Genomic DNA, 7,475 nt, shown 5'->3' with positions numbered 1-7,475 from the left:
GACTGGTGTGAGTTTCAAAATTTAGCTCATTTAAATATTTTCTTTTAAGCCCACAATGCATTACCTGAGGCGGCATGGTCACCAGATAGGAAGTATCCTTTGTTTTAATCTAGAACAGACAGGTCTCGTAGATGTCATTTTAAGAGTGAATGGTGGTCTGTCTGTATGTGTTAGGACTGTCATAGACTGGCTAATGGTTCAGGTGTACCTGAGCTGGGACAGGTGAATTTAGATAATGGATGGTTGGACAGTTTTAAGTATTTTATGTATGTATTTTATTCTTAATTCAGAAGAGACTATTAGGGAGATTATAAAATATCCATCTAGATCAGTGGCTGCCATTCTGGAGGTCAAGACTCCTCAAACAGTGCCAAGAAAAAGTCTGAGGCCACTTTGGGAAATACACTCATTTGCTGTCTTTTCTGAGAGTTAGATAAGAAGAATGATACCACTCTTGTACTTGAAAGACTGGAAGAAGGGGGAAACCACTAAAATGGCTATTTTGCTCTAAAACCAAAGTTTAAAAATGACTTTAACTTCCTATACAGTTCATTGTACATTTTTTTGGTATGGAAGAAATAACATGTTCATCTGTGAGCAGAGCTGCTACTACACAGGCTTTCTTACCTTCTGACAAAGCGAGGGTTTCCCGTTTTCAGTTTTTACAGTATGCTAAGCTAACTTTTCAAGCTTCACATTGACAGAAAAATATGACAGTGGCACGAATCTTAAAAAAGAAATATGAAGGTCCTCACACTGCAGCTCCCTTAAATACAATTTAATGAGAGATGAGTTTATGTCTCATTAAACTGCATCTTTTTTTACATTGTGTCTCTGGTCCAGCACCTGTTTGAAGTTTTTTGGATATGCGTGTCTACTAAACTTTTTGGTAGTGGTATCAATCTTTGGACAAAGTTTTTCAATGGTAAGATGTGTCCAACTCTAGTAACTCTGTAACTAAAATACTGTTAATAAACAGAATGAATTAGTTTTGCTAATATTTGCTTCATTCTTGCAAAATACAGGATATTCTTTTTTACCATAATGTGATCAAAATATAGATATATATTTATACAATATAGATATAAATATAGATCAAATATAGTCGTAAATATAAGATAAGGTAGATTCTGTCTTTTACTCAACACCAGCATTGAAAAAGTGAGTGACATAGAGGTGCATTTCAATATGTAAATGTGAGTCTTGAGTGAAAAAAAAAAACTATATATATATATAATTTTTTTTGCAGGAATGTGTTTGAGTGTTTGCATTACTGTACATATCTGTAAATGTATCTCTGTGTATCAGTCTCAGTCTCTCTCGACTCCCCACACAGTCAGCTCTTTGACAGGGCTGCCTGAAGCCGAGCCCAATGAAAGGATTAGTATATGGCAGGAGTGAATACTGGACTGTGCTCTAACTGACGGCTGAATCAGGAGAGACAGGGCGTCGCTCCAGCAAGACCTCCACTGCCGAAAATGTTTGAGGAGAGGGTGCTCGAGGTTGGGGAGGAGGGTGAGTGACTGGTGGAGAGCAAAATATGGCTGCTTTCATGGAGTATCATCCTTTCAGTTACAGAAAAATCCACATGATGTCATTACATGAGTTCATAAATCTGCAGAAAAATATGCAGTTACATTAATTAGGGCAGTCACTATGGTATAATATGGTGCCACACTGTTGCCTCACAGCAAAAAGGTTCACACCCTGGCGTCCCAGGTCCTTGCTGTGTAGAGTTTGCATGTTGCGTTTGTGTGGATTTCCGCCTGGTGCTCCTGTTTCCTCCCACTGAGGCTGCCCGGTGCTCCTAGTGTGTGTATGTGTGTGTGAGATGGCTCAAATGCAAAGGATCAATTTCCCCAAGGGGATCAATAAGATACATCTAGTTCTGATGGTGTCATGGCACGCTCTCTGGTTGGTTTGCAAGTGACCCTCATTAGCCTTATATCCGTGTGCGATCACAGCCTGGGAACCTCCTTTAAATAATTACATCACTTCTCCCAGATGACTTTGACTTTCCTGGTTTTATTGGCTTCCTGTAACAAACTACACTTGCACTAATGCCAGTGAAAGTGACCACGAGCCATTCGCACAAATGAAAGCATGCACTTAGCTGTGACATTGTGAAGGCCAATTTGTCTTTTTTTTTTTTTTTTTTAATTGAGGAAAAAAATCACTACTTTGCATTTTTTTTTAAACTACTGTAAGCCTCTGATGTTTCCAGCTACAGAAGGGGCTTATCTTGAGTCACAAGACAGAAATCACTTCTACTTTAATTCTTTTAGCAACTTAAAATCATTAAAAACTAATAATAGAAGTATGATGGCCGGACCAGCTGGAACATGGTGGGTGATGTCATGTCCACTCACCCTCACTTTGATCCTGCTTTCTCTCATCTAGGTTTACATTAGTTAAATAACCAACACAAGTTTATTTATTCATAGTATTTTTGACATGCATAGTTTCTAGATAAAATGTGTACATTAATTTAAATTTGTATTGGCCACGCTTAAGTTCTGTTAAGTTGTACTAAAATAATTTTCTATATTTGAGTTACCGTGGATGATCCAGGGGACACCTGACCTCCATCATGTAAAAGAGTGGCTGGTCTATTAAAGACTGTTAAATACTTGCACCTGGATCCTGGACTATACCAACCTCCTGCAACAGCAAGCAGGGTTTGAAGAGAGTCTGTTTGTGTATTTTGAAGGTAATTCTGTAAGTCTAATTTAGAGTTATTGTGGTTATATTTTCCTTAGTTAAAAACTAAATCAACTACAAATAAACACTACATAGACCATTTGCTTCTAACTCAGTATTATGTTTGTCCACCCCTCATGTCTGTAAAATGGTTTGGTTAGCCTCTATATATATATATATTCCCCTCAGGAATCATTAGTTAGGTCAGTTTTTGTCTCTGTTGAGGTCAGTCGAGTTATGTAACAGCTCAGTTCAGTTTAGTTCTGTTGACCTCCTTTAAGGCCAAATTTAGTTATTAGTCACAACTGCTTTGTTCTTTTTTTGGATTTTTTTGGGTAAATGAAAACCCATCCTTTGAAACCACAAAAACCTGCATCATGTGCTTTACTGCCTACTCTCCAACAAGAAGTAATTTAACACATTTTTGTTATTTAACAGTCATCTTCCTGTAAATATACACTTCATTTTGAATTAATCACTGAATTTTCTCTTTATTTTTGCAGTATTACATTGTGTTTCATATGTTATATTGTCTTATTATCTTATTGATTGAATGTGAGAATACAATAAAAAATGTCTGTCTTTATTTTCCAACCCACAGTCCAAAATCCATACTGTAGATATTAAATTCACAATTATATAAATCAGAAAAAGGCAGCAAATCCTGTCTTTTGGGAGGGTTTTTGATTGATAAATGACTTAAATAATCATAATAAAAAATGTTTGATTGATTTTCTTTTAAATGGCTATACCTGATTAATTATTTGAGCAAATGTGCAAAAAAATATAGTATACTGATGTCATACATGATGCTAAAGCAATAATGATTCATATCTGTATTGGACAGGGCTGTATTTCTTCCCCTGTGACATGCTGCTTTTACAGCTGCCAAATGTATCACAAACACAATGAGAGTAATGATTCTCTGTGGCAAACCAATCAATCCCCGCTGTAAAGTTATGAGTGAGAGATTCATCTTTAGAAAAGGAGGCTCGTGCGACTGAAATTTATGAGCAGGGAGTCACAGTCAAACCGCTGAGTCTCAGTGGGAATGAAAGAGTTGATTCAGCTCCCGGTCATTTGACTCCCTGCGGGGATAGGCATGGCTGCAACACAGGAAGACTGAAGCTTAATCATCATGTTTGATTTTATTGGTGATGGAAAACAGGCATCTGTAATTTCCTGCTTTGTGTTACTGTATTTGTGCTCATATGATGTTTACCTTTACTGAAAAATATTGGGTTTTATTTGTATATTCATTTCCTTTAACATAATAAAGCCATTATTATTATATACAATATAATTCCAAAAATTCATAAAGAAAATACTATGCATTTCCATTCAACTTCAATGTTTACAATAATGTCTTGTTTCCCAGACTGAAATATCTCAACAACTATTAGCTGGATTTGAACAATGTTTTCATTCATGTTCCCCAGACCATGTACCCTAATGACTTACTGGCCTGACTTTTCTTCTGTCACCACCATGAGGTTCACATTTGTGGTTTGATGTGAAATGTCTCGACCACTATTACAGAGGATCATCAACTTAAGTTTAGATTCTCTCCCAGAGGATGAACTCAAAGGTGCTTTTTGTACTTTTTGTGTATTTTCTGGTATTTATACTCTGTCATGGTGTCAGATATCAATGCTACAGTAAGTTGCAACAGTAAAAATTCAAAAGCCAGGGCCCAACCGACTTTAAAAACTGCATTTGCAACCCATTTCTATTTCTACATGGTCAACGAACATGCCCATAAATGTTAACGTTGTTTATGTCCATAGTTCACAGTCAGTTAGGATCTCGGATCAAACATGTATAGAATGTATTTGAGAAGTTAATATTTTGGGTAAAGAAAAAGAGGTGAAGTTCTCCTACTACTGTCAGTAGATGGGGCTGCTTCCAGAAGCTAACCAATCAGAAAAGAGACAGGAGCTAAAACGGCCAGTTTCAGACAGAGGCTAAACTGTGGGGCTGCATAATGCACCAGTATAAGATAAATATGTTTTCTTTTTTTACTGTAAATAATACAAAGATATACCAGTATAACCCCAGATTAAACATACTGTATATCTTGCATCTTCATGGCATTTGGTCAAATTTTTAACAGTACTTTGGTTTGTAAGTAAATTCCTGTAAAACTATAATGACCTTCCTATCCCATGCTAATCAGCAAATGTTAGCACATTAACAAGCTGAACTAATATGGTGAACATGATAAACATTAAACTTGCTGAACATCAGCATCTTAGCTTTATCACTGTGAGCATGTTAGCATGCAGACTTCAGCATTTAGTTCAAAGCTTTCATGCTGTGTCTGAGCACAACCTCACAAAGCCTCACGGCTCATGTCTGTGGACTCTTAGCCTTGTTAACACTACTAAGCACATTCCCCAAGACAGTTTCCCCCCTGAGTTACAATTTATCTGTGTGTTCACTGAATGTTATTGGCTGCAGATAACTGTTGATTAGAGACTTCAGCTTCAAACACCCAAGAACTAAAAGATGTTGTGATTTCCAGTAAACCCAAATTAGGAGATCATTACATCATATGAGTATTGTGTGACTTTGTGTTTGGCACATTAGCACACCCTGAAAAGACCTCATTCAACATTACGTACATTGATTTTTATATTTTATGCTCCACTTTACTGTATATGTCAACACATGCCTCCGAGGAATATCATTACAAATTTGCAACAACAAATTAGTTTAGTTTGACGTTTTCTGTCCACATGATGAAGAAACATTACTTAAGGAGACTGGCAAGTTGCAATGTTGACAAAATATGGCAACTGCACGATGTTGCAATGTCAATACTGAACATATCAAAAATAGGGTTGGTGACTCTTAGCTGCTTAAGTATAATTATACTTTAAGTTACATTTAGGCAACTCAACACACTTGGTTAAGGTAAGGTAATGATTGTGGTATCTGATAAAAGTGACTTAACAGCAGGCTGAGAAGCACCAATTTACTGCCATCTTTGGTTGAAAGTCTGTTTCACCTCAAATGACATCCCCTCACTGCAGGGTGCAGCCTAACCTTAACCACTGTACTTCTGTTCTCTGAATCAGATGCCAGAATCAGGATGTTTTCAGTCTTCGTGTCAAGTAAGCGACAGTCAAGCACCATACAAGGCATAACACTTCCTGGAAGAAACGTTCCCACCAAACAAAATCCTGGCAGCAATTATGTTTCCTTCATAACATTACAGTTTCCTGGTGTTTGTCTCCAACCGTAAGACCTCATGGAACATTATTTACCAACAGTCTTGTCTGCGAAACAAAACTAATAAATCTACATATAAGATGAACGTTGTCTGACTTGTGTATCAACAAAGAAACAGGGCATAGGAATCATTTTCTCCACTTCCTGAGATGACATAACTGATATATGTGTTTCTTCCCCCTTATCACATCTTTCATTCTTTCTGCTAAGAATACAAACAGAGATGCAGGGACGAGAGTTGGAGAGGGTCAGACACTGAGAGATGAAATGAATGATCAGGCTGTCATAAAGGATGGGAAAAAAAGTGAAAGGAGAAAGAGAATGATTTAGTATTTGGTGGCCAGAGATGTTTCCAAAGCACAGATCGGCAGCATCTGGTTCAGCCTCTGAAAACACTTCCTCCCCTCCCCCCTGCCCGCTTCCTGTATGTGTGTATCTATTCCATTTGCTGCGAAAATATTAATGTTACCCTCTTAACACCTGTTAAAAGTGCTGTGTTTATCCATGTGTGTGTGTGTGTGTGTGTGTGTGTGAGAGAGAGAGACAGTTGTATAGGAAATTAGTCCAGTAAGAAAAAAGGCAATTGAGCAAGACATAGAAACTACAGGAGCAGTGAGTTTGCTATTGGAAAGCAGAGAGAATAAAATCCTTCTCTGTCCTCTGCCCCTTTTATGGTTGACAGTCACACTAGTACAGCAAAAATTGCACACAGCTGATAGGTTCAGAATGTGTTTGTGCCCCTCTCTGTACTACAGTGTGCACAGGTCAACCTTTAACTGTCTGACACATCTGAGAAGCAACCTTGTGACCCTCTCATCATGACAAATGCAGCATCTCAGACATCCACGCTGTCTGATTTAAAGAACAGATTCTCTTTGCTCTCTGCTGGTATTTATTATATTGAAGCGAAAGCATGCTCTAATAATGGTGGGAACATTGAGAACATACAGTATATGATATTTTCAAAGGCAGACGCATTTAGCGGATATGTTAATTTAGAGGTTGCGAAGACGCTTGTGCCTGCAAAACCAAACAAACCACAGGAAAGATAATGTATATCTCGTTTCCAATAATCGTTTCCACACTTATCAGTGTGTTTGCACATTTTTGCTCTTAAACATGAAAGCCTGTACTCTGCTCATTTTTGCTCAACATTTCCATGTGCATACAAGTTTTAGATTTAGACAGATTAGATTAAAAATATTTTGTTTCTGTTCCTTGGAGATGTTATTTTCCATTAATTTCATCAAGTGTGGTTTAATTTTTGCCAATGTTACATTATCATTTCATGGTTCGTGAAGGGTGGGGACTTGTGTGTGACGGATTTAAAATATAATCTTTGTAGCCGAAGCTTAAGAGGGGATTAATAGTTGTTTGTTAAGAGGTTAAGGTGAAGCTACACCTTATAGCTGACTTGCACCTCCTTGAAAATGTAACACAACGTCAGGGCTATGGCAGCTATGGAGAGACCACATGGTACTATGATTGGTCAACATCATACTGGATGAAACAAAAACATAGCGACTGCATGGAAAAGTCTC

Source organism: Scomber japonicus, chromosome 19, assembly GCF_027409825.1.
Source record: "Scomber japonicus isolate fScoJap1 chromosome 19, fScoJap1.pri, whole genome shotgun sequence".
NCBI lineage: Eukaryota > Metazoa > Chordata > Actinopteri > Scombriformes > Scombridae > Scomber > Scomber japonicus.
Note: the sequence above shows the minus strand (reverse complement) of the source record.